The sequence below is a fragment of the Falco peregrinus genome, chromosome 4 (genome assembly GCF_023634155.1).
Source record: "Falco peregrinus isolate bFalPer1 chromosome 4, bFalPer1.pri, whole genome shotgun sequence".
In the NCBI taxonomy this organism is placed as follows: Eukaryota; Metazoa; Chordata; class Aves; order Falconiformes; family Falconidae; genus Falco; species Falco peregrinus.
In genome coordinates, this window is record NC_073724.1 from 74,225,943 (window position 1) to 74,252,406 (window position 26,464).

The following is a 26,464-nucleotide window of genomic DNA, read 5'->3' on the forward strand; positions in this document are numbered from 1 at the left end:
TATTTCTATCGAAATATCAATTTAGATTTCTGATCACAAAGTATCTCCACAAATTTTCTTCTCTGGTTCCTTTACTATGTGAAAAACATGTTATACTGTTCTGATAATCAATTGATTACACCCAATAAAAATAAACAAAGATAATGTATGTGTGCATGTTATTTATTTTAGCTATTCCTTTATGTAGACATATATTACTTCTGGTAAAAGGTAGAGAGGAGTGGAAAGCGCTTGTGAAAAGCACTGAGGAAGCATCACACAGCACCGCTTGAAAGGTAATTATTCAGATGCAACCACATTTTTGATGAAAAGGCTGATTAATTCAGTAGTGATATTAGTCATAAGTTCTATATTTACTGGATTGGACTAAACTTGGCACAAAGATATGTCTGTAGTACAATAGATTTTTTCATCCAACTTGCATTATAGATAACAGGATTCACACCATTAATCTATTCACTCCACTAATTTTTTCAATTACATTAAGAATATCATAACCTTTACGCCAGAAAGTTGTTAGTTACAATTCTTAACAAAAAAATCATTAGGGACAAGAAGTGTTCATTTGAAAATTATCGCTTTGGACATTTTTTTATAAATACATCATTTTATAGTAAGGATATATGTTTACAGTGGTGACGTGTTTTCAGTCAATTGCAACTTGCCAAATTTAACTGCTCATACTAAAAACTACCTCAGAACATGTCTGTCTCCATTTTGATTCATCTTTTGAAGGTTATTTGTTCAACTTTCATCCAAAACTATATAAAGAATTTTAATAAGAAACTTCTCTATTGAGGAAACAGAATTATTATTTAGTCTTCACTTACACTGTCATCTGCTCTTTTTTTGCAAATGTCTTCTGACACCTGAACCATCAGAATAACCAAAAGTAAGAGTGGGTTGTTTTCCTCTGTGTGAACTGATAAACAGGAGATAAGACATAAATTAAATCAGTGACTGGTATTTTTTTAATCAAAAAATTTGAATGCTTGACCTTTTGGAAATCAACAGAACAGCAAAAAAGAACCAAGAAACCTTCTTCTGAGACCATTTTTGGACCAGATTCTACTCAAATTTCAAATATTATATTGGGTAATTGCACAGTTTTTAAGAAATGTATTCAAAATACCATTACAGTAAGTCTGAAGTATCAGTTTCCCTCAGGAGATGAATAAATGAAATCTGAGCTTCAACATGCTACAGTCAGATAGTGCAGCCTGTCTTCCCAAGGAACTGTGGTCTTCATAAACATGATTCACAACCTGCCTCCTTTCCTCTCTGTGAGACAAGCACACCCTGCACAGGCCTGAGGGGTATGGATGAGCAGAGGCTTCTGCTAATGCCTTGTACTGAAAATATTGCAGGCCGACAGGTCCTCAGGAGAATGCACATGTATATTTCCCCTGCTTGAGGGTGCCACTTCATAATGTCATACCGTAATCTGCCAGGGCAGGAGGACTGGGAGATGCTCAGAGAATCAGGCTGATATTAATTTTAGAAGGAACATTTCCCTGGATTCCAGATTAGCCTGGACAAATCTAAGAGTTTAGGGATTTATTTTCTAGAACATCTCTCAAAGAACTCAAATGACTGAGGTATAGGTTAGCAGACGTATCTTCCTTCTTAATTTTGAATTACCAGATGACCAGTTTGTGTGTTGAGAGTCCATTTTCTCAGATCAAAGGGAATTGCTCTGCCATCACTCCTATGGTCCCTAAGGTCAGTGGTTCAGAGGGTCTACTGGCAGTGGCTCCTTAGATGTAAATCCACATTCCTTACTATGTTTGAATAATAAAATAAAGGAACCAAAGTGATGTAGTTGTGTACTTCTGGCTCTGTTTATGATAAATTTAGTCTTCAATGTACTCAGCAGAAAACTATCTGTAGTTTTAATACAGAATGAATTGGTCCTGCTCTTAACAAAGACTACAGAAAAAAATCTGTTTATCTATAATATTTACACTAACCTATAAGCTTTGACTTTAATTTTTGGTATTCATTCTTTAGTAGAATTTATTGTTATTTTGATTTTGTAGCATTATTGTGTATAAGTACCTGTAATTGAATGGTAAAATATTAATAAATTTAGATTAATTTGGTAGGTGTATAGTCAGAAGTTCTATTGATTATTCTTTTTTAGATTTAAGATTATGAATTTCTAGCACTTACTTTGGCTTATAATTAATGGTCTTAATAAAATAAAACTGCAGGTAGCCAGCAGCTGGTACATTCAGTTTAGAGGATATACGATTTTTCCAAAACAAATGATTCAATGCTAATGCAAATTTCGTTTTGCTAATACTGAAATCATAACATGCCTGGAACCAAAAATTACACTTGAAAAAATTGCATTTGAAATTACTTAAAATTGTAAGTCTCTTGTTAAAACCCTCTTTTTTTGAGCTGCAGTTTAATTTAACAAGTAGCACTACTTCCATCAGCCAAATAGTTTGGGCATTGTTAAAGGGTATTCGTTGCCCAAGGTAATTGTTATTTGGCTAATGATCTACTTGGAAGCTATTGTAAATTGAGCAGAAAGTAATTGGCACAATGAAGAAAATAATTTTCTTACAAATCAGACATCACAAATGATAGCCTAGGGCCCTAGACCTGAAAACTCTCATTTATGTATGTGCTTAATTTACACATGAGTAATCCAGCTCTAAAGGTAAGGCTATTGCTTGCTTTTGTTTGTTTTGCTTTTTCTACTACTCATTACTTTTGTCTTATATGTAATAAATACTAGTGATTTCTATGTCCTTAGTTGGTTTTAAAGATAAATCCAAAAGAGAGAATATAAGTGTACTCAGTTTTCAGAAAACATATGCATGCTCCAGTCATGATCAGGCCCCACATTGTGGGGAGTACACGAGTCCCCCACTCTCCAGTTCTTGGGGGCTGTGGGTTGCACTGTAGCCATGGGAGATTTCTGCAAATAGATAACAACTTTTTTTTTTCTTTTTTTCTGGGTTTTTTCCTCCTTTTTTTTTTTTTTTTTTTTTTTGAAAGCTTACAAAGAGATCAGCCTGCAATTTTGAAGATTTGGGGAAAATCTGTAGGCTTTGACTTTAACTCTGGTTAGAGTGAAACAACTTTTTTGAAGTAGGAAGGCTTTACGGTTTCCCAGATGTAGTCAAAACCTACTTTAATCTAGTCTCGTCTAGAAATTATTTCTGCAGCTTTACGTTCAGGTTGATTTTTTTTTTTTTTTAATTCCTCTCATTATTGTTTTTACACTACATAATCTTAATATGTACACTTTATACACATGCTTATATACTCACAGATACACAATCATGTGCAACCTGTCAGATATCCAATAATTAAATGCCTGTGTGAATTAAAATCATATTGATTGCAGAATTAATTAATATCAGGAATTAAATATTGTTGCCAAGATTGCCAAAGATAAAATGTAATTAATTTAATTTTGAAGATGAGCACTGGTTACACAGGAAGAAAAAAAAAGGATTAAAGCTTTTCCCAAAAAATCAATAAGATTGATTGAATTCTATATATCTTTCTGTTTTAAGTGTATATGAGTGCAACTAACAACAACCTATAAGCTATATATTTTAGGAATAAAACATTTTAAAGGACATTATTCCTGATTATGATCAGAAATATTTTTTTCTTTGTCTTTGGGTGATTTCGCTTTCCTAAATCAATTATTTTTCCTAGAAGCTATGTGAATAGAAGTGCTTTAAAGACTTGGCAATATTCTCTGTAACACACACTTTTATGGAGAAAGGATGACTGTTTTCTTAAAGACAATAAACAGAAAAATAAAATACTTTTTTATAAAATTGAAAAACATAAACACTTGCAGTTTAAAAATGAGTTATACTAGGAGTATTGGAGGAAATAAGATTGGTGAGATAAGAAAGGATAAATAATTTTACAGAGTTTTGAAGAATATGAGAAGATTAGATTAAAACTTTACACCTTTAAGTGTGTAGTTTTGAAAATCTACCCATGTAGCTGTCTGATAGAACATTTCCTAGAAAGGATAGCACAAAGCCTGTCTCTCTTGGTGTAAGACAGATTTAAAGGAAGTAAATTATGAGTGCAAATGTTTTTCCTGACATAGACAAAGTGCTGTGCATAGATGGGAAGCAGTGAAGCAGTACAGCAGTGACCTGACCTGAGCTGCCTTTGGTGCCTAGTAACTCCACACACCACCTCTCCAGTTCTGAATGGCCACCATAACAGATGGAGCTCAAAGTCATGGACTAAATGAGCTCAGTGGACACTTTGTGGACATTAATGGATATTTTACAGCGTTGGTCTATAGACTAAGAGAGTAATATCTGTGTATGTATCAAAGGAAAGGAAGAGGGTGGTGGGTTAATGAGGATATATTGGATAGTGGGTGACCTGAGCATGACAAAATTGGTATGGAATAAGGGGTGAAGTTTGTACTGATTTTGGCTGGGATAAAATTAAATTTCCTTGTAGTAGCTTGTATGGTGCTGTGGTTTGGATTTATGATGAAAACAGTGTTGATAATACAGCTATAGATGACCAGTGATTACAGAGTCAAGGTCTTTTTTCTTTCTCACACTGCCCTGCTGTCAACTAGGTTGGGGGTGCACAAGAAGCTGGAGGAAGGCACAGCCAGGAAAGCTGACCCCAACTGACCAAAGGGATATCCCATACTATATGATGTCATGCTCAGGAATAAAAGCTGGGGGAAGGGGGGCGAGGGGGGGGGGGGGCGAGGAGGGAGGGGGGTGGGTGAGAAATGGGGACCAAACAGAATATTTTACAAGTGTACTTACAAGGACCACCTTGTAAAATTGTAAAACCAGCCAAAATAGAACAAAAACCACTGTTGTAGGTCATACATTGTCCTAAAGGTGATCAAGTATCTTCTCTGTCTACACAGATAGTTTAGTTAAAAACCCCAACAACCTAGGAATTTTTAAAAAATGGTATTCTACAATGTTTATTAATACTTCTAAATCTGTGAAACCTCTTCCTGCTTATACTCACACTAACGAATTGGCAGAGCTGGCCACATGGTGCATAACCTGAACTACTGAAAGTGACTTATATATTGATAGTAGCTTAATACTTTCCTAGAAATGCTGGGTATTATTGTTATTGATATTTATGAGGCATCCTGAATGTAGGGGATGTTCAACAAGCAAAATTACTTGATGCTACTGCTTAACATAGCATCATTGAAATCACATAATATTGACTGTACATAAATATGTACATAAAAATTTTGACTTTGTGTATAAATATTGACTGTTTTGTATGTACTATCTGTTGCCTGGTAAGAGACAAAATGTTTATTAGAAGGGTGGAAACCTTAGCAAAGATATCATTACAAGATAGTATTTGAACATTAAAGTGCAAATCCATTGCCAAGTCCAAAGTAGGGGAGGGAAAGCAGTAGTACATTCTTAAATATAGCTTTTTAATATGACCACAATGCTTGATAGTCATCCAAATGAGGTTTCATTCCCCCCAGTGGAAGGAGCTCTCTGGGATCAAACTCCTGATTTCCTCTGTATTGCTCTGTGGCTGCATAAAATTTTGTGACTAGATTAAGTTTCTATACAACAGAAGTTAAGGCTCATTGGATCAGATACCATTTCTCACAGTAGTGCATACCATTGCCCTTTCCTCAGTAAAGCTTTACCAAATAGTAGCAAGATTAAACAGGCTGTTTTTCAGATAATTAATAATCTAAGTGACTGCATGAAAAGAGGAAATTCTTGTTTCTACAGGCAATTTATTTGTATGTATTAAAACTACCTTTTTAACATTATTTTTCAGTACCTCTATTTCAGAATAATGGGGCAGCGTATCAGTTTTTTTATGTTAGGTTTTTAAAAAGACCTTAATCCCTAATTCCATATTACACAGAATCCCTATGGAATAAGCCTTTCCCTTTTTTCCCCTTCTCTCCAGAAGAAAAAACATTTGAGAAGTCATTTGAAATCCTCCTAGAAATTATGACACAGTCTGTGTAAGGAATTAAGATGCAAAGTTTAACTTAAAAAATCAGGGGAGTTGGGTTGGGTTGAGAAACCTTTAGATCTTTTGCCTGTACATTTTAGAATCCTTTTGCATGATTCTTACATTGGTAAAGTGAAGAACAGCAGAGTATTATTAGTTTGAGCAAGCTAGATACACTAGAGTGACAATACACTAAAAATAGAATTCAACAATAAGCTCCTTTATGAAGCCATCTGTCTGAAAAGTTATTTAATAATGTAGTTGGACAAGAAAGAATTTTCATCAGACTACTTTTCAAATATTCAGTTGTGTACTGAAACTAACAAGTACTTAAAGTTTGACATTATATTTATTTTAGGTTATTTTATTCTCTTGATAGTTAAATAGTCATCTTAAGTAATGATTGTTTTCATTACATATTAGCTTTAAACATATGTTTTAAGTAAAACTTTAAATATTTTCTGGAGTTAGGTCTATTCTTTTAAAAGTTATTGAGTAACCAGATCATCATAGGTAATCAACCACATAGGAATTTTCAGACAGTATAAAAAGAGACAGTTATCACAGTTTTGGGATATATATTTTGAAATAGTTGTAGAAATGTGATCTTTCTACACAGTATGATGAAAAGCCTTCTAAGACTGCAGTACAGGATTCGTTCTTCATATTATAGGTACCTAAATTACTTAGCTTCATCACCTGGGATATTTATGAAGTCCATAGAAGGAGGTTGGCATCTTTCAGTTCAGACATAGCCTGATCATAGACGATCTTAACTAGAGATTTTAGTTATCTAGAAATAATCACTTTCTCTTCTTGTACAGGAAACCTAAACTTGGGATGCTCAGCAAGGTAAAGATAGGTGGAAGCTAACATTAGGGACAACTAGCTAAATAAGGGTTCAAGAAGGCTTTCTCCATGTCAGTTCAGAAGGAACCTTGAGGGTTTTCTTGTTTACCTCTGCATGAAAGAGGATTTAATTTCAATAATTATGCAGTCAAACCTCATTTTAATAAATAATTTTCGTAGGTAGGGCTTTAAGTTTAGCAGCTCATCCTTTTTTCCTGTTCTCAAAGCCACTACCATACTGATAAATTAAATGACAGTTTAACTGAAAAGGTAGTGCTATACATAGGAATAGCCAGCTGACAGTTCATAGTCAGTGATATATTGAAAACTGGATTTTACTTAAATAAATAAATAAATAAAAATAAAGAAATAATTGGATATGACTTTGAAGTTGGCCTTAATTTGAGTGGTCTGAACCAGATGCCCCCAGTGCTCTCTTCTGATAACTGTGGCATCTCTGATTCAATTTCTCATTTGTTTCTGTATATGCATAAGTTCAGCTAGCAGCTGAACTGAATAAATACAGAACAAAAAACATGCAGAGGCTGAGGTTTGTTTATCCTGGAGGAGAGGAGCTAAGGGGTCAGAAATCTAAGGAAAGATAAAATTTCATTCTTCAGGGCTCTAACATCTGATTATACAGAAAATGGAGTTAGAGTTTTCACAGCAGTACACAGCAAAAGAACAAGAGGCAGCAGTCACAGGTTGAGGCAAGGGGAATTCTGGCAGCTCATAACAAAAGAAAACTTTTCAGGATGAAGGTGATAAAGCATTGGGAGTTGCTTAAATAGGCTGAGGTATTTCCATCCCTGGATCTGTTTTGGACTCAAGTGGACAGGCCCTGACCAATCTAATGTGACACTGAAGTTGGTCTTGCTTCCAGTGGTAGTTTCTAACAGATGATTTTCCAGCAGCTCTACAGTAGGTATTCTAGACGTTGAGACCATGTTTTCTTAATTTATTATTTCTTCCTTTAATACTTTGACTTCGCTGCTGCATGTGAAATGAATATAAAAAGAAGGCTTATATTTTTTCTCTTATGAGAAATATGTCTTGTTAATCATTCATTCTGTAATGATGCAATTGCTGTGGTCCAAAACCAAATGAATGTGCAGAGAAAAAAATGGATGTGGACACCAAATCACTTTAATCACAGATGTATGCAGTTTTAGAAATTACGTGACTTCCTTGTTCAATGGGAAAGATGGCACAATCTGGGAGGGAATTTATATGGGTTAGCATACTGGTTCCTTACACAGCTTTCCTGTGCTATGGAAGAAATCAGGCAGTCCAGCAGGAGAGTTAGGGAGTTAGTACAGGGTGCCCAGATATGCTTAGTGTAGAGTCATCAGTCCCCAGTGTCTCTCTGGTTCCCAGGATTAGATAGAGACTACCACCTTGGTATTAGGTGTTTGAAATGCATGGTTCTTTCTGACTTGGTATTGCTGCTTACAGCAGTCAAAAGAAGATGCTTCTGGACGTGTGGTTATTCTCGATGATAGGTTTTTTGTACAGTTTGGCTGCCCATTTGCTTGAGATCATATAAACTGTTCAAGGTTCATTCAGTCATTCAGAACAAGAGCTTGATTATATATTGCCTACTTAAAAGGTCGATTAGAGTTCACAGGCTTATGCTAGCAGCCGTGCTATCCAAGCCTAACTCAGCCTAACTGCCACAGTAATTAATAAACATTTCTAAAAATAGCAGCTGTCCATAAGTTGTCTGTGTGTCCTAAACTCTCTGTCTACAAATAAATTGAAAATGTTTATAATTCCTTCAGGGATTAATTCTTTCAAGACTCAATTGCCAAAGGACTGTGATATCTCAGCTGAATGTATTGCAATCTACTGGAATTATATTCATATATAGATGATCCTATTTGTACTTGTGTGAACTATTATATACATTATTTTAATTTGGTAAACTAAATTTCTCTATTTACTTAAAACTGTGAAGAAAACAGCGAGATACCCAAGGAACAGTCTGTTTATTCTTCTGTTTTTTAAAAAAAAACTGTGAAGTTAAACTGCTATCGATAGACTATGAATTGCTCAGAAAGAGATACCAGGAAGGAGGAGAGTCTTTCTGACGTGTAGTTGCCCACTTGTGCTCTGCCTCCTCTCTGTGTCTCTCCACCTGACTGTGGTGGACACCTTCTGAGCATTCTGTCTCACTGGGCCTGGGCGGTAGGTTAACGAACTGCCTGACCAACTGAAGTATAAGCAATCTTGTTAATTTATGTAGGTTATTTTACATCCCTTACTGACCTCCCTGTTTCTGACTAATTGTTTGCCTCATTCTTAAAAAAGGTCTTGAGCATGCCATAAAGCAGCTTAAGGAGAAAGTTTAGACAAACCAGAATTATCCTTAAATATAATAATGATAAAAATATATAGTAGCTATGTTTCTATTAGAAAATTATATTAAAACAGGGAAAGTTTCCATGCACTGGAACCCAATCAACCATCTTGCTAAACTGTTGGAATGATCCCTAAAAGAGTGTGGCTTGTGCTCACTGGTTTTCTCAGAAAATTCCAAAGCATTTTTTGAGCATTAGCATTGATCAGAGGCAACTTAATAGGTATTTCCATGCTTTGGAAAGCAAGAGAATTCAACCACAGGAACAATTTTTTTTCCTACTGTTTTAAGGGTTTTGTGAGTTCTTTTCATTTTGTGTCTCTTTACCTCATGACCCAAGCACAATTAATTTATTAGAAAAGTATTAATCCATGAGGACCTGGCACATGAAAAAAAGTAGCAGGATGGTGCCATGCAACTATCCAGTATACAGTAAGTGAAGGTCTGTATCTATGAGATGAGCATGCCTTGCAGTGCATCCTTCAGTTCTTGCATGAAGTGTATTTTGCCTCAGTCTCGGCTCCATGTTGTGGGGAACTGTGTTAGCGCTCCACTCCACTGCACATGCAGATTGCCTCCCAGAGGGAAGAAGAAAAAATATATGCTTGAGTCAGTCTCTTCATGGACATAATTGGAGCATATTTTCTTCTCAAATGAAATGAGGCCAGTGAGTCCAATCTGCCTAGGGCAGGATGTACTGAAATGTAGATCCAGCCGCAGGGTGCATTGGAGATTTTTGTATGTTACACTTTGGAAAATAATTGAAGAATTTTCATGAGGTGTATTAAAGCCTTAAAGCACTCGTGTTTCAGCACTAAGATTTATATAATGAAGAATTAAATAAAAATATTGAAATTACTTAGCAGGAAGGAAGAAGTGGAAAATACAGGAATGCATTTGTATAAATCACCCAGATGCAAGGAAAAGATAATGAACAGCATTCAACTAGCTGTTTGCTGATAAAGAAGGGAGCAGAAACCTGGAACACTATGTCTTTACTATTTAAAATGTTAGATGATATTTGCTTAATACCTGAAATAGTTATTTTAATCTGTTCACAAACATGACATGGTTACCACTCATTAATTGGCAGGGATACAAGTACTGAATAGTAGGGGTCTTGTAGATCAGAAATGAAGTGCAGTGTCAAAGCTGTATGTGAAAAAAGTACAAATATATCCCACATAATGGTTAACTCATGCCAATGTTATTAACATCATACTTTGAGAAATATTTACAGTTGTTGTGAGCTGTTCTGGTTTTAATTGCATTCCAGTTTAATGGCTTTTTGGAAAGAAACCACAAAAATTGCATAATTCATAAAGTAGATAGTATATACACTGAGAACTTCATTATCCTTGCTAAGTGTTAAAAGTTTGTTCAGCTTAGGTATTTTAAGAGCGGATTTTATTCTTCTTTGAGATCCAGGCTGTTTCAAATTTCTTTCAAGGCTCCTTATAATTACTATTTTAAACATTCCCTGTACTTGAAAGTTAGTGATATTTTCATTACAGCTGAACTACAGTAACTACTTTAAAACTGAAATATTTTGACTAATGTATATAAATGTGTTTGAATTCTTCCTTATATTAGGAAAACACGTGAGTGCATCAGCATTTATATGCATAATATGGCATTAAATGGTGAAAAACTGATGATATTTTAACATAGCATTTATATGACCTCTTCAGTACAGTTAAATATAGTTTATTAATGAGTCAGCCACATGTGACTGCATTTCCCTGGGCTTGGAGACTAAGCAGAACAGAATTAATCCAGTTTTATTATGCAAAAGAATAGAATTTCAGTGGCTTGTTTATGAGAAGCATTCTTTCTGTTCTTATGTAGCATGCTGTAGAAAATATTTTCTACTAATGAGAACAAAACAAAAATATTCATAGATTCATTTGTTTCTCGGTTAATCTCTGCATTTGTATGGAGAGTCACTCAAAACAATCCAGGATAATACAATTTAACCACGTAAAGCTTTTAAAAGAAAAGGCTTTGTCTTTCTGTCCTGCAGTAGTTTTTGCATAGCATAATTTTTAACATGAAACAATAGGAAATAAGGGAATATAAATATGTTGGTTCACTTTAACTGTATTTAAAAAAAGATTGTAAAATAAGATTTTTAAAAAAATGTAAAAAAGAGCAGTAAAAACCTGACTGTAAAACTTCTTCATTGTCAACTGTAATTATTGATTCAAAAATCATCCATGCTGCAGCATTCTTCCACAGTTTTAGCACATAAATAAAACCAAAGCAAGCAGTGGTAGAGCAATGTCCAATATTATTGTGATGCTAAGTCACAAAATAGGTCAGCAGTTGGAAATTTGGTCATCCGAAGTCCCAGTTAAAAAGAAAAATGCATCCTGCATTTGAATAACAAGTAAATTCTTCAGAATTCACGAAAAAAAAAAAAGTGAACTAATTTCAGAATTTTATTGAAATAAAAATATATTCTGGATACATAAAATAATTATATTTTTAAATTGCATGAATTATAATTTATAATATAAGAATAATGAAGACTATAAGAAGGACTTATGTTACCGAAATATAATGTATGTTAGTATACAGTTTATACGTGATGGTGATCATAATTTGATCTCTTATAATGGTAAGTCAGGATAGTACTAGAAGAACACAGATTGTTAATTTGTAATAATTTAAAAATGATTTTTTTAATGACACATTGTCTTTTTTGTACAAGTCTTTCTAATGAGAGAAGTATTTTGTTAGGAAATTTTGCTCAGCTGTGTTCAGATTATAGTTCTGAATGTTTTAAATACCTTTTCAGAATTTAACTGTGCAAAATAAAACATGGAAATTCTGAAAGGTTACTAAGGACATCTGAAATGTATTTGCATTAAATTTCTATATGTTTTTGTCATTACTGATATTCTATTACATTAAAGTCAACTTTTTAGCCAGTAATTCCTGTGACACCACACTAATTTAAAAAAGTAGGAAAGTCATTATGCTAAGCAAGTAATCACACAGTAAGAGAGAAAATTATCAAGGGTAGTTAATGCTGCAGGGCAAATTTGTTGCAAAAATTATGCTGGGAAAGAAAAGTATAGTCAGAAGCCAAATACATGATCTGCATTAAACTAAATATTCAAATGGGAGACATGAGAAGTGGATACATTTTCCCTGAAGAAAATTTCCTGCTAGCCTTTGGGTTGACGGAGATTTCTCTTTCTGTCTCTTGAATGCACTGAAATGGCTATCTCTGACTCAAATCCAACAAAATGATCTGCAAACTCTGCTCATAAAATTTAGTATGCCAGTTATACAACTGCACATCTGTGTGGTCTTATTGTAATTTTACAATCTTCCAAGTCTATTCTCCTTTTTATAATTCTGCTTCTAGAAAACTACATTTTAGAGAGAATATTTTTTTTTTTTATTCAGTGGAGATGGATCTGGTTTGGTATTGTTGTTTTTATTTTTTTAAATAAGAATCTTATACATGGCATAGAAGGATTATTTATGATACATTCAGGTTCAGATTTTATACAAATTCCATATAGATAATTTGAGGGCTCGTAGGAATAAAACTTAAGTTTCCAGGACAGCATAGCCCTTTAAATAAAATAGAATACTAATAAAAAAATAAAAAATATTGCAACCAAACTGACAATTTTGTTATGCTACATTTTCTGTACAATATATGAGAAATCACAGAACCAAAAAAGACACTGTTCCATGTAAAAGGTGCTTGTGTCTTCAGGGTTTTAGTTTGTTTATTCTAAAAATATATGCTATTTGTATTCTATGCCTTAATATCTTTTGGGAGTGTCTCTTTTTGTAATGCAATTTAATCTGTTGGTTTTCATTTTTTCTTGAGCAGTAGAACAGCCAACATTAAAGAATTCGATAGCAGCTTCAGCTCAAGCTAGCTGAAAATGGTAACTTTTGTCTATTACTGCTGTGTGTTGTAGTGTTATTTCTGAGTTTCCAGCTACAAGTCTATGCAACTCAATGGTGAGAGAAACAAGACTGAGTGTACTATGCAGTATGCTGTGCTTTATCAGGAGGATAAGAAGCTATAAAAATGTACATTGCATTATTTATAGAACTTTGGACTTAGAGTCTTTCACTTAAGGATCTCAAAACACTTTCTCACCATTAGCCAATAGACACAACATAGAATCAGAGAACAGTTTGTGTTGAAAGGGACCTTTGAAGATCATCTAGTTCAACTCCCCTGCCATAAGCAGAAACACCTTCCACCATTTGGTTGCTCGAAGCTCTGTCCAATAAAACCTTGAACATTTCCAGAAAGAGGGCATCCACAACTTCTATGGGCAACCTGTTCCAGTGTCTCACCACCCTTGTTGTAAAACAATTTCTTCCTTATGTCTGTTGCAATTGAGTTACGGCAGTTAGGAAATAACACAACAGAAAAAAAAATAGTAAGCAGCCAAAAGCTTTACCAAAGGTCAAACTCTACTATCCATACTGTTTCTCCATCTTCCAGAGGCCAGACCACGCTACTCCTTGTCTCTGCTTCATCAGGGTTTTTCTCCCACACTCCTCAGAGCTATTTAACCACTTTGCTGTAGGATCACAGCTGCACATCGTCAAAGCAAGGCCACAGCTGCATATTATCAATGTCAATCAACCCACTGTCTTTGTTCCACTACATATGTCCAATCTAAATCTACCATCTTTCAGTTTAAAACTGTTGCCCCTTTGTCCTGTCACTACCAAACCTGGTACAAAGTCTTTCCAAATTTTTTAAGCACCCTTAAAGTATTCAAAGGCCATTGTTTTTGAAGTATAATGAAGAGTGGCTTGGTAACTACATCAGCCAATTCCCTCAGGTCCTGAGACTCATCTTGTCAGGTCCCATGGACTTGAGTATGTTCAGGTTCTTCAGGAGGCCTCAAAGCTTACGATGGAAGGGACTTTACCCCCAAGTCTGTACCATGAGATTCATAGACTTGAGAGATGGGAGGAAAGCGATCACCAGTCAAAACTGAGCCAAAAAAGTTGTTGAGTACTTCAGCTTTCTCCACTTAGGTTGTCATTAGTTCTCCTGTCTTATTTGTCAGGAGGGTACATTTTTGTTTTATATCCTCCTTTTCTGTCCAATACACCTGTAGAAGCCTCTGCTATTATTCTTTGCATACCCTGCCAAATTCAGTTCCATCTCTCCCTCAGCTTTCTGGATCCCATCCCTACAAATCCAGGCAACATCCCTACATTATTCACAGGATATAAGTTTCTTTTTCCACTGCCTGTGTATTTCCTTTCTTCCATCCATGTATTACTATTGTAGGCATGCATCTATACTCTCCTTCTAGGGACAGAGAAGCAAGAATTGCATTCAAATTGCCCACCATACCTCGAATGCAAGCATACAAACATAGTGATATATTTTTGTTTAATGATAAGGTAACAGTATGGGATATCCTGCTGATCCATTCTTCTTGCTGAATTCTGAAGATAGGTGCCTCGCTGCAATGTAAGGTGCGATGTAAAGAAAGATATCTAAGCCTGTATTCAGTCATGGGAAGCAGAAATAGATTCTTACAGAGCTTTATAAATATACAAGTTCTGAAACTGGTTCTACCCAGCTCCCAAAGCTGCATTTCTTTAGTGTTCAGTAATAAAACATTTCTGTATCCTTGGGGCCTTTGATGTCCACCCCTGTATACCTTCAAGGCTTCTGCTACCGTCTTTTGTTTATACTCTCAGGCGTACCTGCTACAAAAGGGAATCAGAAAGATGATAGCTGAATTTAAAACATTGATTTTTATGATCCTTTCAAACAGGAATGGTAAATATTTTTGGGGCATTCTTTGGTATAGATTCTACATCCCATGTCTGAATTTCCTCTGTTGACTTTGCCAGATGACTAGTCCAACCACCAACATCATGTGACCAGAGATGCAGCAGGGCCAAACTACAAATTTAGATGTTTTCCATGATGACCACCAGTCTGTAAGAACACAGAAATTTTAAAGGAAAAAAAAAAAAGGAAAACCAAACTAACTTACACAAACATTTGTATCCTAATAAAGCATCTCTGAAATCAGCCTTCAAGATTCTCTTATTGGTTTGATCTCATTGCTGTCTGTCAGCTCAAGTGTGGCCAGCATTAAAATGGACAAACTTTAAGATCTTTCCTGAATTTGGTCTTCTGTGTTTTGTTTTTGGTTTTTGGGGGGTTTGGGGGGTTTGTTGTTTTTTTTTTTCTTTTGGGGACTGGCACTTTGCTCAAAGATGTATCCATTTTTTTCAAATAACTTTTATTTCTCATATTGCTTAAGGTAAGGAACTCCAGGCTTTACTGCCAAGCTTATCAGATAAACTTCAGAAAGCTCCCTTTCTACTCTTTCATCGTCAATGACAGACTTGCGCTACAGGGCCAATGTTCTAGGCAACAATTCCCTAAACATACTGCTACTGCAAAGGAAAACAGCTTCTTTCCTACCCTGGATTGATTTTGAAAAGAAATGCAAGTACCTAGGATAATGTCGTCCATATCTTTTCAGGTTATGCAGTATTGGTGTAAGTAGGATGTACATAAGGAATCATGACTTAGGGACTGAACAACATGAAGAACCTGCCCCATAGCAAACACAATCCCTTTGAGATCTTGTTCTCCAGCTTTACACAGAATGACCTTGACATGAATAGCCTAGTATGCAACACAGCATGCATATCGTAATTTAACCTGAATCTCTGAAAGCATTTTAGAACAACCTACTATTGGTAGTGCTTGAATAAATTTATTATAAGAAGCACGCTGTTGTAGCTATTTCTGAGGGTTTTGGTTTTTTTTCTTAATTCTCTTGAATTTATGCTAGAAAATAAAGCTATCTTTATAGGCGTGCATGAGACAAGCATGATTCTCTTATGAACATGTGAAGTTCCATGATGGTACCTGACAAGTTACATTCATGTGGTTTATTGAAAATAATAATAAATTATTATTAATTCTTTAATAATAAGTTAGAAAAACAATCCAATAGGTTTCCTAATAAAAAATTATCTCAAAAAGTGCAGATTCAGGTTAATAATACTGTACTTAAAAAAAGCAAATACTGGCTACCAGCTGGGGTAACAATTTTTCATTAAAAATTTTAGAAAAAAAACATGTACCAAAATGATAGCGAGTCTATGAAGTGTCATATTTACATATTGCCTTTTAAATAGCATCATCAGTAATATTTTTTAGAGTTTCAGAAATCATTACAATGCATAAAGAAGCCCATAAAGTAATGATTATTTGTATAATTGAATAAAATATATTATGTATACCTCAAACATATAATACACAAATTAAGTAAACCATAAACTCCACAATATAAATGAGTTGGAAATTACACTTTAAAGTAGGTTTACAATTTGTTATAGTTTTAATACTACATGTCAGGATATATGAAGATATTTAAAATACAAGCATATTTATTGTATTTTTCCTTATAACATTTAAAATAATTTTATGAAGAAGAATTACATTACTTTTGACATTAATATACTGTTCCTTAGTATTAAAATATCAATTATACTTTCATAAATTTTAAAGCAAGTTAGAATATGTGCTAACAGAAAGTATAACACAGCATATAGGAAAATAACATTTTAGGATAATTTTGTGGGAGTTATATCTAGGGAACTGAATGAGAATTGCCTTTCTTCTATAAGATTTCACCTCTGTAGAATTTTATAGCAGTACTATCCTCTATTAAATTTTACAGGAAGCTAAAAAAAGCTCTAGAAGAGGCACTAAGTTACTAAGATTTTTCCCATAAAGGTTAGAGAATCCCTGAGGCTTTCTTATAGGCACTGAAGCACAGTGCATGATGCTGGTGTGACAAAAACCACAAATTTTATGTAGAGAACTTCTTACACAAGAATCAGTACGTGCCTGATTCCTGAGACACTGTGCGCTGTACTAGTCACTGTTTATGTCCAAGAAGGAATTTGCCCGCTGGTGGCACAACATCATCTGCTGTTTATATTTGATAACTGAATGCTTTTCTTCACCAGCTAAAGTCAAATTCCAAGAGATCTGACTGTAAGACCAAGAACTAAATTGAATCACTGTATGCGTATATATCAACAGAAAATTTCTGCCCTTAAATATAGGGTCTTAGTTTTTAGCTGATCTCATACAAGTTGCATTTTCGCATGAGGTATAACTTGCAAATAAAACAAATGTAAACAACACTACTCAGAATCAAACCCACTACAGTATGTTTCAACTATTGTCTATTTATAGAATCATAGAATGGTTTGGTTTGGAGGGAAGATTAAGGATCATCTAGTTCCAAACCCTCTGCCACGGGCAAGGACATGTTCCACTAGATCAGCTTGCTCAAAGCCTTGTCCAACCTGGCTCTGAGCACTTCCAGGCAGGGGGCATGCACAACTCTGGGCAACCTGTTCCAGTGTCTCACTATGCTCATGGTAAAAGATGTCTTCCTAAAACCTAACCTAAATGTACCCTCTCTCAGTTTAAAACCATTACCCCTTGTCCTATCACTGTGCTCCCTGATAAACAGTCCCTTTCTCGTAAGTGGCTCAAACGTCATTTGAGAGGAGGTAGATAAAAAACTCCCATTTGTGATGTAATGTCCTCCAGAGAAGTTAAATTTTGAAAGACTTTCATAATCTTTGTTACTTGTTCTGCAGAAATGAATATTTCATTAAATGCCCATGAAAGTTTATCCTAAAAGACTTTCTTATGCCAATTCTGCTTAAGACCATAGAAACTCTGGCTGATCAGGAAACCTGACCAATCTCTTGGGGTAAGTTATTCTGAGTGTGACAGTCATTCTCTTTCAAATATTCCCTTCAGAGAAGTATAGTTAGTGTAACTTATTTGTGGTTGAATTGAAGCTTTTAAATAGGTTCTTCTGTCCTTGTCTGAAAAAGGAAAGAATGGGGTAGGAAGACCACAGGAAGATACTTCCAGCATGGGGTTAGATAGACCTTCACATAGAAGGACTGCTATGGATATTACTGTACCCATTAGAATTAACTCATTAGCTGTGTTTTTTAACACTGATGCACTGACAGTCAAGACACCCTGCCAGCACTCTTAGATTCACTACAAAAGGTTACGTATCGCAAGTTACACACACCAAAATATATACACATACATGTGTATTTATATACCTATACCTGCATATACATACAAGATAATTCTGTGTAAAGAAAGGAGATTTAACTTGACAGTTAGGAACAAATTCAGCTGAAATTACATTCATCTATTTGATGTCTAATTCAAACTGGATAGTTGTGATTCCAGTGATTGCAAAATAGTCTTAAAAATACTTCATGCATTTTAGCATGTCTCCTTGGTTTGTCATGGCTTGTTACAGTAATACCATTCACAACACTTTATGCCATGACACAATGTGACATATTCTGACCAAAAAGCAACAAGACTTCATACAGAATGTCTGAAATTTGCCTTTAAACACATGATATGTTTTGAACTATTAATATTAATTTATAGTAGCAAGTATGATTTCAGTTTGCATAAAAGCTAGAAATTCCCGCCCTCTGCTGTTATATTGGGGACTTTAGAAAATCTTAATTAAGCAAAAGATTACAGAGAAATTTAGCAATGAGTTATAGATGAAGCTTCATTTAAACCCTATCTACAAATGCATCTACAGTTTTACTGCAAAAAGAATTCAAAGGCAAAATAAACATTTTATTTAATGGTAAATCAATACTTTTAGCTTTCTTCATAATCTCCTAAAATATGAAAAAAATAGATTGGTTGCATGTGTTTTTAATTAACGTTCCTGGAGTTTCAGCTGCCAGCACTGTCTGCAAAGGACATCAGCTTAAATTTCTTTCACTTCTTATTTCACTGAACACTTTAGAGAGTGGTTTATTTATCACCAAACAATTTTTCAATCACTTCTGTTATCATAAAAAAAAAAGAAAAGGCATTATGAACAATGGTTTTACTGCTTAAAACATTTTTCACACTCTTACAATGAGTGTTTTTTACAGCATTGCTGTTCAGTTGCTCCTTTATTAAAATTTCATTTATAAGAAAAAGTTTAAGGATGAAAGTATAGTTGCAGAGAAATTTACTTTAAAATTGATGTAGAGAAGTAAAGAAACTTATTTTAAAAAAATATCTTTTTCTTCAGATAAAAGCTATTTCACAGATAGTAACAAGAAGGAACATGCAGCTTAAGATCGAGACACCTTTCTCAAATCATGTTTGTCTCATTAAGTGCAGAGGAATGAAGGCAGTGGGCTGATTAGCATTGATAATATACAGCTGTGGGCTGACTTCAGGGGCAGCGGGTTGGCCAATGTAGATAAGGTGCAGCTGTGGCTGGTTCTGTTAAGTGGTTGAGAGCCAATGGAGAGAGAGCAGCCGAGGAAGAGAGAGAGGAAGAAGCAAGAGAAGAGAGAACATACACCCTGGGTGAGATGAGGAGAAGGCAGCAGAGGGACTTGTATGGTAAAAGACCTTGTTGCAGCCTTATAAGTACAACTAAATTATAAAAAAAGAGATTAGACAGTTTCCTATAAAGCAACAGTACTAGAAGTACAGCATTTGATACTACCCTAAACAACATTGTCTCTAAAATGGAGACACCGTGATCTGACAGGTGGACCACTCCTTGGATAAGGAATTGTGTAAGAGGGACCTTGACAGGCTTAAGTTTTGGGTCTATGCAAAACTCATGAATTTCAATAGGGCCAAGTGTACAGTCCTGCACCTGTGTCAGGGCAATCCCAGACATGGATACAGGCTGGGCAATGGGTGGATTGACAGCAGCCCTGCAGAGAAGGACTTGGTGTATTGGTGGATGAAAACCTGAGTATGAACCAGTAGGGTAAGCTAGCATCCCAGAAAATCAGTAGTATGCTGGGCTACATCAGAAGAATCGTGGCCCCAGTAGGTCAAGGTAGATGGTTCTCCCCCTCTACTCTGCTTTCATGCAACCCCACCTGGAATACTGTGTTTAGCTCTGGGGACCCAAGGATACAAATGGCATGGACCTGTTGGAGCGAGTCCAGAGGTGGGCCATGAAGATGATCAGAGGTTTGGAGCAACTCCCCTATAAAGATAGGCTGAGAGAGTTGGGGTTGTTCAGCCTCAAGAAGAAAAGGCTCTTGGGAGACCTGAAAGAGGCCTTCCAGTATGAAAGGGGGCCTACAGAAAAGATGGGGAGGGACTCTTTGCCAGGGAGTGTAGCGATAGGACAAGGGGTAATGGTTTTAAACTGAGAGAGGGTACATTTAGGTTAGGTTTTAGGAAGACATCTTTTACCATGAGCATAGTGAGACACTGGAACAGGTTGCCCAGAGTTGTGTGTGCCCCCTGCCTGGAAGTGCTCAGAGCCAGGTTGGACAAGGCTTTGAGCAAGCTGATCTAGTGGAACATGTCCTTGCCCATGGCAGGGGCGTTGGAACTAGCTGATCCTTAATGTCCCCTCCAAACACAACCATTCTATGATATGATTCCATGATTTTATGCCTGGTTTTGATCATTTATTCTTAGTAGAAATTTAGCAACTTCTTTCCAAAGGCAATTTCATCCATTAGCAATGTAAAATCTGGGGTAAAATAGATGCCTAAATTGGTATATCTTACTGTACATCATAATCAATAGCTATATTCAAACATGATATAAGCAATTGTTCTTTTTTATTGCACATGCAGGAGAAAAATCTGTAAAAGATAGCAAATAATACAATTTGTGTGCAATGATTATGCTACTGATACAACACTAAGAAAAAACACTTATGAAACATTTATACTCTGTTTTCAGCAGGACTTCAGCTTACAATGTTTAGTCCAACACCTCAGAAGATTTTGTATTATATATAAGGTATTTGAGATCTAAAGGTTGAGTATTAATCTATATGTTCTTTATTAGTGCAGTGTCTTCTAAGGAATAAAGTGGCCTTACATACTCAGGGTATCCATAATATATTATGAAACTAGAATGGTCAGTGAAATCAATAATTTATAATCCAGAAAAGTCTATAAACATTACAATATAAATATTTTAAAGATATTTAATGTGGTTTGTTGTATCAGCCCTTTGAAGTCGATTTTTGCATGGTTTAAACATGCTTTTGCTGTCATAATACCTTTTTGTCCATTTTCTTTGAATTTTTTGGTGTATATTGGTGAGATGTCCTTTTGTTCTTTTCAGCATGACTCTTATATGAAATTACTGTTCTAGAAAAGAACAGGAAGTCCTTGAATGAATATTGGCAGGGAAGTTTGATACAATTTCTGGTCTCTAGACATCTACTTTGCAAATTGAAACATTCCCAGTTTTCTGTTCATCATCTCTATCTATCATCTATCTATCTATCATCTTCAGATACCACTGGCATTCAGATATCAGCATACATTAAAAGTGTTAAATTTATACTGTTGATTTCAAGTGTTTACTGCATAAGTTTTATTTGTCTGCCCAGCATCACAACATCCACCAGCTTCTCCCCTCCCCTCCCCTTCCCAGGTCAATGGGCATCTTCTGTTACATATTTATTAGCAACTGTAATTTTTTTAAACATATCTGAATCTCACTTAATTGTGTTGCTTTACTTCAGATGATTTTGCTTTTGAATCTTACCTTTGTAATTCTTCAGTACTGTTAATCCGCTACCAATGTTGGTATAGCTGCTGGAGAAATATTTTCCCTCTTTGAAGATCACTTTTCATAGACATTTTTTAAGAAATTTGTACCTTTCTTCTGTCCTTTCCAACTTGAACCTAAGATATCATGTTATAGTTGTAACTCAGAGCATACTTTGAAGATTACTTTCAGATTGAAATAAATAACATGAAATTGTTTCATATACTTTGAGACAGAAAATTAATCTAAGGAAGGTTTTAAATATTTTTTGTGCACAGGTGAATTAGGTTCATAACTTCAGGTCTATAAAAGTTTTATCAAACAAGAAATGTGCAATGAATTCTTTGTATTTTATTTCGGTTTACCTCTCTCAAATGAGAGTATTAATTTTTGGTTGATCTGCACACAACCTGGACAAAATTCTCTCAAAAAGTAGCCAGGAGAGCAACTCCCATCAGCCACTCATGTTACTTGTCTGATTAAAGTGCACAGTGGTGTAAAAGAAGGAGCAGGATGATATTTTGTGGTGTACGCCTTGGGTTTTTTTTCACTGCTCTGTAATTCCATCTTGCAACATAATTTACTAAGTACCAGGTGTTTTACATGAGTTGGAAACTTGGGTTTTATTCCCTTTATATCCCTAATACTGTCTTTAAACAGCTGTCAAGGTTATACTGCTTTAATCACCAGCAATTGACTACCTATAACTTTTTATAGCCTTGAGGTCTATTATCCGCTGTTTGTGCTTTCAAGGCCCTTGCTGTCAACTCAAGTATTCTGCTACATTGCATTCTTATTCTAGACTCACAGGTGGCTGCTTTAATGCAGAAGAACTACTTGTTATAATATTATTTAGTAAAGCGTGTGTGTGTGTGTGTATATATACGTGTGTGTATGGGGTTTGGCTGGTTTGGCTAATTATCTTCATAGCAGCTCATTTTGCTTCACCTATTAAAACTGCCTTAATCTCAACCTATAGGTTTTCTCACTTTTACCCTTCTGACTCTCTCCCCCATCCCGCTGTGGGGGAATGAGCGAGTGGCTGTGTGGGCCTGAGCTGCCTACCATGATCAACTCACCATGGCATGTGTCACTAATCATTACCTTGCACAATTCTACAAAGCTAGGTAGAAACTAAATCAGATTGGGTAACAGCGGCCCTGTTGGACAGTTTCTATGATGTTTATATAAACTAAAATAAAGCTTAAGGCAGGCCAATAAAATCTAGGAAAGTCCTGAAAAATCTCAAGGTCTGTTTTGTTAGCTAAACACAAAGCTTGTGATCTGCTACAAATAATGGTGACTCCTATACATCTACCTATACACCAGGATGCAGTCTCGTGCCCCCTTACACATTTTTTTCAAATTTTGTTGCAACATGAGGAGCTTGAACCAGATCATAAACTGCAGGTTGTACAGACAGTAATAATAAAATGGATCTCAGCACATTCCAGTGATAAGGACAATGATTGCCAAGTTAAATGAGAAAGTCATAAATAAATATATCTTACCTATAAGATTAAAACCTTCATGTTCACAATTTTAAATGGCAAGTTTTTCACTTGTGATAAGGATGACTCTGGCACCTCGCAGAGTGCTTATTCAGCCTTCTTTTTCTGCCTTTCTTGTATTCATCCTGTGCAGTCAGTGCTGATGGCTACGGTCATGATGGCTGCTAGCTGCTGACTTCAAGGTGGCAAGACTTCAGAGTAATTTGAGGAGGGACCCTGGAATTATTTGACGTCCTTCTTTCATCCCCTGATTGTCCTCAGCCGTCAAAGGTATGTTATGTTTGTCACCTCTCCCTCCAAAATAAAGGGTGGTGAACGCATACACACCTGACTTATTTGATGTTTTTACAGGGAGCAGGATTTGTTCTGGTTTCACCAGGCACCTTGTCAGCTCTGGTACTAACAGCCACCTCTCCTGGCTCTTCTACACCCTTTGCACTGATCCAACTTGCACATTCTCCTGTACTCCTATTTGAATAACTATACCACAAGTCTCCATTTGCCCCTTTGTGAATACATATTTTATTTCTCTGTCTGCTTAACTTTCTCATAAAATATTAATACATTCTTGCATAACATGTTATTAGAAGTGTTACAATGTTACAAAATGCTTATGGACTGTTTCCATTACATTATTTCAGTACATCTATGCCTGGGTTTAAAGTAAATATTTTAATATCTTATTTAATAGTTGCCACTTATTTTATGGCTGCAAGATTCTGTTTTGCCTACTTCTCTGAGGTTTCATAAATGAATAAATAATAGCTGTTCCAGAACAAAAATGCATCCAGAAAAATAAGTGAAAAAAAGGTGATGGCATCTAAAGATTGGCCTAATGGGAAGAGGAAAGTATTTCAGTGATCAGGAAATAGTTATCAAGTGTAAGTGGTAAATACAGTAAAAGAGTAAATCGGTATAGTACAGAGAGGAATGAAATTTCACTAAGAGCAAACGGTTCATTCTCAACAAGACACAAAGACACTTCTGTGTTTTTAGCAGACCTTTTCCAAGATCCATATTTTCTGATCAGCAGAGTTAAATTAACCTTCCAAATTCTCATGGGCTGCACAGGAAATAGTAGTTATGACACCTAAGTTCTGATTTCTTTGCTTTTCAATATTGTCAATCATTTTTTTTCCTTTTTCTTTTTTCACTTTTTCTATGCTTATTTTATGTATATAACAATATTGATACATTTTTAATTTTTAAATAAATATATATATTATTTATAAAAAATAATTTTATATATGTATGTTGACTATATCTTTACCCAGTGCTAAATCTGATATTAAGTCACAGTTACTGAAGTGGTTTTCAAATTGAAAAATAATAGTTTATTACAATTATTATAATTCGCAATTAGAGAAGAAAATAATATATTCATAATTCACACAGGGATTATACTGGCTGCCGACACATTGTGTCTCCTAAATCCCATGAACAATATTGATCACTGAAATATTTAACAAAGGAAACATATTTAAGCACTCTAGTTCAATTTTACTTTACATAGATCATTTCATCTCACATAAAAGCTTTGATTATCTTTTTATATGTTTTCCTTTTATTACATATGTATGACAAAGTTTCTGCTACAGTAAGATCTAGCATAGCAAATGAAACTTTTTTCTTTACACATTGAAAGCAGTACTCTACTCAAATTGCAAAATTATGCTCAGTAATAAATCTTCTGTATAATAATTTATGTGGATGATCATAAACAATCTTTTATAACTTACAGTCTGCTAACATTCAGCGACACTGAGAAAAGCTTCTGTAATAGAAGAGGTGATCTTATGAAGTCCTATGGTAGAGTAAAACATTCCCTGATATGGTATATTGGGAGATTATTTTAAAAGTCAGTCTGATTGCTCTTCTAAATAAGCCTTTTAATGTACATTGTCGTTGAATTAGGATATTAATTGTTTTCAATAGCTAACCCTGTGTTTTGTGTAATATTTCTCTTTCTGAGCACACATGACCCTGAAGTTTTATGTTTTAGTTAGTACAAAATAATTTTTCTTTGCTTTGGTTTGCTTTGGTTTTGGTTTGTTTTTACAACTTAAGTACACTGGTTGAGCCAGATAATATTTTTACAGTACATTTACAAATAAATTGCAATATATTTCAAAAGACAGAAAAAGGCCACTAATGCTCTAACCAGCAGCAGAACCAAAACCACTTCTAGTGTAATAATTACCTAAAAGAAACATTTATTAGTGAAGGGACTGATCTAATTATCACATACGTATTTCTGTATTACCTCTCATGTCTGCTCCAACAAATAGTTACTTACACTTGTCCATTAAGTGGGCAATCTCCAAAAAGAAGAAGAATTACAAACCTGTGAGTAGTGATTAGCCACTTTTCTGGAAACTAAACATAATTTTAAACCTTTTTTTTTTTCATTATGCATACTCAGCTCAGCTCATGCTGTTAAGTATTAGTCTATAGTGGAGGGAAAAAAAGAGAGAAAAGGTCTTTCTTTTTCTATTATAGCTTGAGACCCTAAAGTGACCCATAGACCAGAATTTTGCTAAGCTTTTCATGCTATCAGGAAAGGGCAGCCTTAATAGCAAAAATGTAGGTATCCGAGAATTTCCACAGACATATACCTTGGCACCACCAGGCAAGGTGCTGGGGATTTACAATACCTGTGAGGCAGCTAATCACGGGTATCTAGCAATGTGTCTCACTCGCAATGCAGTTTGAAATTGTCACAAAATCTTTCCTCAGTTATTATTTCACACAAAAAAGTCTCTCACTGTATTTTAAATGTTTCCAAACCACTGTAATTTCGTGATTGCAACTCAGCACAGTTGATAACATACTTGTCACTATATCTGCCAAAGCACTCATATTCAGATTCTCTATTATGATCTGCCATAACCTTTTAAGTCAAAGCAGCTAATCACATTTAAGTAGAGTTAGAAGATATATAGCCTAGACTGAAGTATATCGACCAAAATATATTTATTTTTAAACCATCACCAAAGTACCCACTGAAAGAAATAGGAAACAGGTTTTTAGCTCCAAATAGCACACTAAATCCATGTCATATGTAAGCCATAAGTATGCAGACACTGGAATGTTTCAGTAGCTACCTGGAATAAGAAAAAGGTATGAATGTAAAATTAAAAGGAATGCAAGTACTGTCATTAAGATGGAAGCATA